Consider the following 10,518-nt stretch of genomic DNA (forward strand, 5'->3'; position numbering starts at 1 on the left):
CTGTCACTGGGAAAGGACACCGCAAGATTGAACCCAAAGCAAAGCACTTCTCCCATTGCAAGAAAGATCAATCTAGTAGGCCAAACCAAACTGATAATTCGAAGAGACTTGCAAAGATAACCAATCATACATAAAAGAATTTAGAGAAGATTCAAATATTGTTCAGAGATAAAATTGATCATAAACCCACAATTCATCGGTCTCAACAAACACACCGCAAAAGAAGATTACATCGAATAGATCTCCACAAGAGAGGAGGAGAACTTTGTATTGAGATCCAAAAAGACAGAAGAAGCCATCTAGCTAATAACTATGGACCCGTAGGTCTGAAGTAAACTACTCACACTTCGTCGGAAGGGCTATGGTGTTGATGTAGAAGCCCTCCGTGATCGATGCCCCCTCCGGCGGAGCTCCGGAACAGGCCCCAGGAAGGGATCTCGTGGATACAGAAAGTTATGCGGTGGAATTAGGGTTTTGGCTCCTTATCTGGTAGTTTGGGGTACGTAGGTATATATAGGAGGAAGGAGTACGTCGGTGGAGCAACAGGGGGCCCATGAGGGTGGAGGGCACGCCTGGGGGGTAGGCGCGCCCCCTACCTCATGCCCTCCACGTTGATTGCTTGATGTAGGGTCCAAGTCCTCTGGATTGTTCGTTCAGAAAATCACGTTCCCGAAGGTTTCATTCCGTTTGGACTCCATTTGATATTCTTTTTATGCGAAACCCTAAAATAGGCAAAAAAAATAACAATTCTAGGCTGGGCCTCCGTTTAATAGGCTAGTCCCAAAAATAATATAGAAGTGTATAATAAAGCCCAATAATGTCCAAAACAGAATATAATATAGCATGGAACAATCAAAAATTAATGATACACTAGAGACGTATCAGCATGATATAAGGGTACATTCTCCATCTTATTTAGACCATCTCACCAATATTATGCAGCTCCGAGAAGATCAACATTCGGACAGTGACATGTTAAAGACCGTTTCAATTATAAGGAATCGGGCTGGACCCCATGGATGCAAAAAGAGGTGGTCAAGCAAGTCTACCACGTGAAAGAGATGGTCGTAAGTGTGCTACTTCAGATTTGATCTCAAATAATAAAGATCCAATCAAAGTGTTGACATTAGCTACAAAAGGTAAAGAAGTGAATAAATCAATTGATAAATATTAGAGTGCCAAATCTGAAGAAAAGAAGTTGAGGGTGCACAAGGCCCAAAAAGAGTTGACATTGGTTGAAACGAAATCACAGACGTGCTCACTCAGCTTACCATATTGGCAAAAGAAAGAGCTACAAAAGCTTAGTGCACAAGAGCTGAGAATCAAGAACATGGCATGGGTTCCCAAGAGGAACAATAAAAATAAAAATGATGTCGGTCCTTCTATTGCAGCAAGTGTTACAAAAGTTAAGAAAGGGAAGGATGGAAGCAGAAAACAATTAAGCCGAAGGTGTACATCATCCCATGAAAATCTTCGGTCAGCGCATCATACATATTCGTCAAACAAGCCATTGATGTCTTTGCCATGGAATTCATCCCAGGTATGATTGGTTACCCTCCATGAGCTTATTTTGATCCATGGATGCAATATAATTTTTTATGTCATGAAAGGGTATTACCAAATCATTATACATATGATTAGCTACAAGTTTGTTGCTGATCCAGAGGGCCAAAATGCTTGATTTGTTATTTCACTTGTTTATTTTCGGCTATATGTGCTTTGGTGGATGAGGTTTACATGGACCTTATGTTAATGACCGATACTTAACTATCGCCCTAAGAAATTATTTAATCATGGCCGGTGTGGAATTCTAACATCGTCCTTAGTTTGATTGAAGAGGGAGAGAACTACTATGGAGATTATGTTTTGATAGTTGAATTCATAACAATGGCCACGGTGTTGGTGTTATTTATATATCTCCATGTACTCTTGTTCTGTGAAGCCTCGCGTGCCTCTTAAAATATATATGCACAAATTATCAAAGCCGAATATGCATTTTTATTCGGATTGGATCTTTTACTTGCTACAGGTACGATACATATTGAGGCTTTCGGTGATTCGTTATGAGTAGTGCAACAAATATCCAAGGGTTATGAATGTTTTGACGAATCACTTCTAGTTTATCTTGGAGTATGTCTAGATGCAAAATTTGCCTTGAGTTGCTTTAAAATTGTTCATATATCTAGACATGACAATTGGAGAGAGTTGGCATAGAAAGAATCCGACTACCATGTCATGGTGCACATCTATCAATAGCCGATGCTTATTCTTGCCAACATAGGTAAGGCCGATTGGAGCTCACCACCTCGGCCACTAATGAAACTTTTATGCAGGCGAAGTAAGGATTGGAGGAAATTCATTCTTGATCATCTGCAAAATCCTAGCGAAGGAGTGGACAATATAGTTGATGGTTGGTTTTGACACGCATATCTATGGAACTTTATAGCCGGATTAATGAAGTTGAGAAAGTTTCACCCAAGCTTGCATCAGAATATTCACGCAAGCAATGGCCGATATAAATTTATCGTCCTGAAAACATGAAAATTAGCCGATGGAGTGTTGACATCGTCCTTAGCAAGTTATTTTTCGGCACACAAGCTTTGCCCAAAAACAGGGGGGCATGTGTTGACGCCCGATTTTGGCATGGTCAATAACTTATTTAAGATGGCCTCAAATGGAGAAGCGATCTACATGAAGGAGTTTCGTATTGTTGATATGAACATCTTTGAAGTTTGGGCCATCACCGTCAGATTTCATCTCAAAGGCCGAAACTATGCTCAAAGTACCAAGATCTTATATTCAGAGTATAGTTTGGCCGATTAAGCCCCCAAGACGACCTCATATAAAAAAATGATCTACACGAATTGTCTTCGTCTCGTCAAACCAATTAACTTTGATATAAAAATTGTCCCAATCCGAGTTCATATGAAAAAGTTAGAGGCAACACTTCGCGAACCGGTCTTGAGTGAAAAAAGTGACGCGAGGGACCAGACACCTACCTAGGTGGTGTCTGATGGGTCACGTGAGTTTTTGGCCTTTGTCGGCTGAATGAAGCTTGCCAGGATAGAAACCTTGCCAGGGTGGAAACCTTGCCGGGGTGAAAGCTTGCTGGGGTAGAAACCTTGCCGGGATGTAAACCTTGCCGGGGTGAAAGCTTGTCGGGGTAGAAACCTTGCCGATGTGGAAAGCTTGCCAGGGTGGAGACTGCCAAAGTCAATCCGACCATAACTTGGAGATGGGATCGAAAAGTTATTCAGATGGCCTCATATGGAAAAGTGTTCTACACAGAAGTTGTGTGTATCATCGTAACGATCAACTTTTCTTTTGCAGTCATTATCATGGGAGATAGTATACGGCCTGCAGACTTGTTACAAGACTCGGACAGTTTAGAAAACTGCATAATTGAATCCGACCCACATTTAAAGATAGGACCTGAAAGTCATAAAGATGGCCTTAAAAGGATAAGTGGCCCGCTTTGTCTTATGCAGAACATTGAGGAGGACAAGTTTCTTGTTGAACTCGACTCCATCCGTGTTAGTATTTGATTTCTATGGCCCGCGCAAGAAGCAGGACAGAAGTATGGGACAGATTCGGGCTGAATCCAAGTTGGACTGAAACTAGAACTGTAGGACGTGAATTGATGTAATTTTCTTGTAAGGAAAGCCTAGATGAATCCTTTGCTTGTACGGGAAGTCCAACCGCCTCTTATATATAGTGGAGGTGACGGCCGATTGAAACAACACCAATCGAATAAACACATCTACTACTTTTTCGTGTTCATCTACTTTTTATGTCTCCCTTGTATCTTTCTTCTTGTTCTTCGCTAGTTCTTCATGCCAGAGGGCTGCGGATCCATGAGGCTCTAGGGGCGAGCAAATCGACCTGGAGCAGCCCATAGCCTCCGCGAGCCCTGACGGGGTCCCTCCCGGGTAAGCGGGGTGATACGTCTCCAACGTATCTATAATTTTTTATTGTTCCATGCTATTATATTATCAACCTTGGATGTTTTATATGCATTTATATGCTATTTTATATGATTTTTGGGACTAACCTATTAACCCAGAGCCCAGTTCCAGTTTATGTTTTTCCCTTGTTTTAGTGTTTCGCAGAAAAGGAATATCAAACGGAGTCCAAACGAAATGAAACCTTCGGAAAAGTTATTTTTGGAAAGAAAGCAATACAGGAGACTTGGAGTGCGCGTCAGGGGATCAACGAGGAGAGCACGAGACAGGGGGGCGCACCCACCCCCCGGGCACGCCCTCCACCCTCGTGCGCCCCTCGTGGCTCCCCTGATGTATTTCTTCCGCCTATATATATCCATATACCCTAAAACTATCAAGGAGCACAATAGATCGGGAGTTCCGCCGCCAGAAGCCTCCGTAGCCACCGAAAACCAATCTAGACCCGTTCTGGCACCTTGCCGAAGGAGGGATCCTTCTCCGGTGTCCATCTTCATCATCCCGGCGCTCTCCATGACGAGGAGGGGGTAGTTCTCCCTCGGGGCTAAGGGCATGTACCAGTAGCTATGTGTTTGATCTCTCTCTTTCTCTCTCTCGTGTTCTTGAGGTGGCACAATCTTGATGTATCGCGAGCTTTTCTATTATAGTTGGATCTTATGATGTTTCTCCCCCTCTACTCTCTTGTAATGGATTGAGTTTTCCCTTTGAAGTTATCTTATCGGATTGAGTCTTTAAGGATTTGAGAACACTTGATGTATGTCTTGCGTGGGATACCTGTGGTGAGAATGGGGTATTCTATGATCCACTTGATGTATGTTTTGGTGATCAACTTGCGGGTTCCATGAACTTGGGAATCTATGCATAGGGGTTGGCACACGTTTTCGTCTTGACTCTCCGATAGAAACTTTGGGGCACTCTTTGAGGTTCTATGTGTTGGTTGAATAGATGAATCTGAGATTGAGTGATGCATATCGTATAATCATACCAATGGATACTTGAGGTGACATTGGAGTATCTAGGTGACATTAGGGTTTTTGTTGATTTGTGTCTTAAGGTGTTATTCTAGTACGAACTCTAGGGCTGTTTGTGACACTTATAGGAATAGCCCAACGGATTGATTGGAAAGAATAACTTTGAGGTGGTTTTGTACCCTACCATAATATCTTCGTTCGTTCTCCGCTATTAGTGACTTTGGAGTGACTCTTTGTTGCATGTTGAGGGATAGTTATGTGATCTAATTATGTTATTATTGTTGAGAGGAGTTGCACTAGTGAAAGTATGAACCCTAGGCCTTGTTTCAACACATTGCAATACCGTCTGTGCTCACTTTTATCATTAGTTACCTTGCTGTTTTTATATTTTCAGATTACAAAAACCTTTATCTACCATCCATATACTACTTGTATCACCATCTCTTCGCCGAACTAGTGCACATATACAATTTACCATTGTATTGGGTGTGTTGGGGACACAAGAGACTCTTTGTTATTTGGTTGCAGGGTTGCTTGAGAGAGACCATCTTCCTCCTACGCCTCCTACCCATTGATAAACCTTAGGTCATCCACTTGAGGGAAATTTGCTACTGTCCTACAAACCTCTGCACTTGGAGGCCCAACAATGTCTACAAGAAGGTTGTGTAGTAGACATCACGGCGCTTCGGGTCTACAAAAGCATCTGCCGCCTTTCCTGCGTATTGCGCAGCCGATCAGATCTCCTTCGACATGAGCTGCGGTGCATCACCCCCGGCGTCGATGGTACACGGTGACGTGTTCGTGTGCGAACAAAATGTCCTTTATCGAAAAAGGTCCAGGTTTATCAATCATAGTTGTGAACCAAACACAGATATGTAGAAATGGTTAGTTATATTGTACTGCTTATTATTCAATATCCATGCTGATGACCCTCATACTTGCTACTGGTATCACATTTTTTTCCAGGACTATGGATGGAGAGACCAAAGTTGGAATTTTTGCTCTTCGTGACATACAGAGAGGGGAGGAGCTGACCTATGACGACTATAAGTATGGTCATTCAGTTTCATGGTTTTATAATTCTTTTTCCATTCTATTTTTTTTTGTTTCGCCCACCTTGCTTTATTGCATGGTGTATACAAAACTGTTCCTATTTCTAATCTATGCCCTTATCTACAGATTTGTCCAGTTTGGAGCAGGTCAAGATTGTCATTGTGGGTCTTCAAACTACAGAAGAATGGTTGGCACGTCTAAGTCGTTCAACTCATTTGTTCTTCACAATGGCAACTCAGGAAGTTCGCAAGATCTGCATGACATAAAGAAAAGAAAGACAACCTCAGATAATTGTATTGGGGAGATCATCCATTTATGGGATCGTCGAGATAAAATGTAATGCCTTCACAATTTCAAATCTGGTTGATGACGTTAGATGTCCTTTTTTCTTTTGTTTTGAATTGCCGGCCCGGTTTAACCCCTTGTCTTTCAATATTATGCCTTTCAGGTATGTCCCAGCAGTTGTACATGACTATGATGAGTACACTGGAATGCATACTGTGAGTTTTTCAACAAATGATTTTTACATGATATCTAATTGCAATTTATATATTATATTATTTGTTTTGGTTCAGTTACTTCTTGATGAAGAAACTATTGAAAAATTTGATATGAGAGAGGAAGATTGGGACTTCCTGCCGGTATGGCATTCTTAGTAACTGCACTGCTTTAATTCGTTTGTCTTTTGGAGCTTGTGGGTTATATCATACCTTGCTTTCTTGGACAACCCACATGTTTTGTAGCTAACTGTAGTCTAAAAAAGGTACTCCTACCTCCTTTCCGGTTTAGAGGGGCACATGGCTTATCTCAAAAATCAGAAATTTATAATTTGTAAGGCTCATGGTCTTGGAAACATGCGAATATAGCTATGTCCACATTAAATTCTATCAAATTCCCGTTCCCAGCGTAGAATAAACGAATGCATGAAGGAGTGACAGGGCCATGCATGTAGTATTAATATGGTTTTTAGAACTTAAGTAGGTCCTCCTCCGTTGACGTGATTTGCAAGATGAGCCCAATAAACCGGAAAGGTGGGAGCACTATGATAACTTACTTGCTAGCTTGTGCTTCGCATCTGCTACCAAATTCAGTAAAACATGGTTGACTTTTTTCTTTGATGTTTAAATAGCCATTGGATTACTCATATTTACATAGACATAGCACCTTTCCATCCTAGAACCAATGTTCAAGATATCGGTAACAGGTACCATATTGGTCGGGTGTTGACTAGAGATTATCGGTAACAGGTATCCTATAACTGAATTTATCGCTAACCCATTTATCGGGAGATTAACTAGGGCCATATCTATATATCCTAGGCTATATAGCAGCATGCAATGTACTAAGTGTCTAAATATGCAATCCTAGGCTACATAGCAACAAGAAAAAGTGTTGCCTTGATGTTTTGGTGATGTTTCAGCCAATCTGGAAGGCCATAAACCTGCAATTTGAAACGTGCGGAGGGAATGTGCCAGTTTTGGGCTAAAAAAGGCCTAGCCGTTAATTGGCCCGGCCTATAATTCGGACTCACGGCTGATAAACCGGTTTATCAGACAAATTAACTGGACCTACCAGTTAATGGCTTGAATAGCATGTTCTTGTATCGGGAGGGGTCCAAATAGCAGTTAACTAACCATATCAGCAGTTAACTGACCATCAACACCAGCTGATCTGTTCCAACCAGTAATTGGCTGTTTTCTCAAAATGTTACTGACTATACAAACATCCCCCAACACCCCATCTGGATGTTGGAGTCGGGCTGAGGAATCGAAATTGTATCTTTGCGAATTCTGTTGTTTGGGTGGTGAGAGTATTGGATTTTGAAGTCTCGTACCAGGATCTGTGCCATACGGGTCCTTCGAGATTGTTGGTATTGAGGGACCCCTGTATCCATCTTTTGAACTCTCTTGAGGAAGAAAGAAGTTGTCTGTCTATATTAGTAGAAGGTGAGGTAGCTGGAGACCCATCCAGGTCCTACGAGGTTGCTGGAATTGCTGGACTCAATGATATAGTTGTATGGCACCCATAGTCATGGATGGGAACCTGGCATTGGGAACTCCCGAAGAGAGTAACATGGAGTATGTAAGAAGAGGAAAGATGGCTCTATGAGGTTTCCAGGTAACATGGGTGCCAGCAACCAAACAGAAAATGGAATTGGGCCATTGTTTCATTTCTAACAATAATTTAGTAAGCAACCAAACACAAAATTTTGAATCATACATCATTTCCATTTCCACTTGAAATTTAATTGGGTCTCTAATTTTAATATACGAATTCAATTCGAACATCCACAGAGATCCTAAGGCTCTGGTTCTGTAAATAGCCTGTCTCTTTCTTTCTTTCTTTCTTTCTTTCTTTGTTAGTATGATTTTCTTTCGAATAGCCCCATGGAAAAGGTTTTAAATTTTGACTTTTGCTCTTTGGTGTTAGTTTTTTACTGTTAAATTTCGCTTTTATGCTATTCGATAGGTTGAACTAGACAATGTTTCAGAAGCACCAGAATTTTCGGGTTGAGTTGATACACAGATCCAATGGATGTTACATTGATGTCTACAACTTCTTGGTTGTAACTGTGATTGGAACAATGAGAACTATATACTCTTGTTTGTCATTTGCTCCAGATAAGCCCCCTACTCATTTGATCTTATCTTTTTACACCGCCCAGAAGATCCAGAAGAAGACTGATTATTGATGGTTACAGTGATGACTAACTTCTTACAGTATAACATAGTGCTATTTTCATATTCAAACCCTTATTTTGTACAACTGGTTGTTGTTAAAATCACATTTTTTTTCTTGTTCATCCTATTAATTTTCTTTTCTATTTCAGTTACTTTTGCATGTTGTATAAGTTTTTTTGGAAATGAAGGCATGCCCCGGCCTCTGCATCATGACGATGCATACAGCCCTCTTATTAAAAAGTCTCGAAGTAGCACAAAGTCTTAAAGTATTACAGCTCGCAAAAGGAGTGGAAAAATAAAAGTAAAATGCATGCTCAAGATTGCAACCGGTATGGCAATGTATAGGACAAGCTCCCTAGACTCCAATCATGTTATGCAACCACCATCCAAACCGGTTGAATATAGCCCGTGCTACCATCTCCCACTGGTTGCACCCATTAACCAAAGGCTCCCTGGAGTCCATAGGAGTGAGTAAGGACCACGCACAGATCCACGCGGTAGCTCTGGAGATAACCTGCAAGAAAGTTAAAGTATGTTGTCTGTTAAAAATCATATCGTTCCTACAATTCCATATAGCCCACATGAGTGCACATATTCGAATCCGGATACGAGCCGTGGTGATAGTCTCAACCCCAGCTAACCACGTTCCAAACAACAATTCAATGTCAACTGGAGGAGTAATGTTAGAGGCTATATGAATCGTTCGCCAAAACAATTTGGCAAGTGGGCATTCTAAGAATAAGTGTTGTACCATTTCATCATGATCACAAAAACAACAACGTGAACTACCTACCCACCGCCTCTTTATTAAGTTATCTTTAGTGAGGATCACTTGCTTGTGGACGAACCACATAAAGATTTTAATACACAAGGGAACCTTAACCTTCCAAATATGAAACGATCTCAAGATTGGGCCAGAACTAATCAGATACATGTAGAAAGATTTCACCGTAAACACCCCGTTTTTGGATAACTTCCAGTGCAATGAATTAGGTAGGTCTAATAAATGAACTTCTATCAATCGTCGGACCATGTGCATCCATGTTGTCCATCGTTCACCAACTAACGCACGTCTGAACTGAATATTCAAGGGAGTCGTTTGAAAGATTGTCCCTACGTAGTCCTCCTTACGTTGCACAATGTCATATAGGGTGGGATATTGTATGGCTAGGGGTGTCTCTCCTAACCACGTGTCTTCCCAAAATCTGGTTGACATCCCATTGCAAACCAAGAATTTGACCCTATGAAAGAAACATTCTTCCGTTCGCATGAGTCCCTTCCAAAATGGCGAATCAGTTGGTATCATAGTGACCTGGGCAAGCGTTTTCGAACGTAAATACTTATTGCGTAGAATCTGAGCCCACATACCTTCCGGCTCAGTCTATAACCTATAGAGCCATTTACTCATAAGGCATTTATTCTTGATTTCCAAGTTCTCAATACCGAGCCCCCTGGTCCTTGGTTCAGCAAAGGATATCCCAATGAGCGAGACGGTATTTCTTCTTGGCCTCATCTAACTTCCAAAAGAACCGAGATCTAAAGAAATCAAGTCTTTTCCGCACCCCTTTCGGTATCTCTAAGAAAGATAGCAGGAACATCGACATGCTAGTAAGTATTGAATTTTTCAATACTACCTGACCTCCATAAGACATTAGTTTGCTCTTCCAGCAACTAAGATTTTTTTCAATTCGATCTTCGATGTACTTCCATTCTTTATTACATAACTTACAGTGAAGGATCGGTATGCCCAAAATAATTGAAAGGCAAAGAACCTAATTCACACCCAAACAATTGCATGTATGTGTCTTGCTCATCTTTGGCCTTACCAAAGCAGAACAACTCGCTCTTGTGAAA

The 10,518-nt window shown here is 41.3% G+C and overlaps 1 pseudogene; it reads left to right on the top strand.

Moving 5' to 3' along the window:
* Positions 1 to 8,668, top strand: part of LOC119333815 — a 37,360-nt pseudogene extending 28,692 nt beyond the window's left edge.
* The last annotated feature ends 1,850 nt before the right edge of the window (positions 8,669 to 10,518 follow it).

The sequence above is a fragment of the Triticum dicoccoides genome, chromosome 7A (genome assembly GCF_002162155.2).
Source record: "Triticum dicoccoides isolate Atlit2015 ecotype Zavitan chromosome 7A, WEW_v2.0, whole genome shotgun sequence".
Taxonomy (NCBI): Eukaryota; Viridiplantae; Streptophyta; class Magnoliopsida; order Poales; family Poaceae; genus Triticum; species Triticum dicoccoides.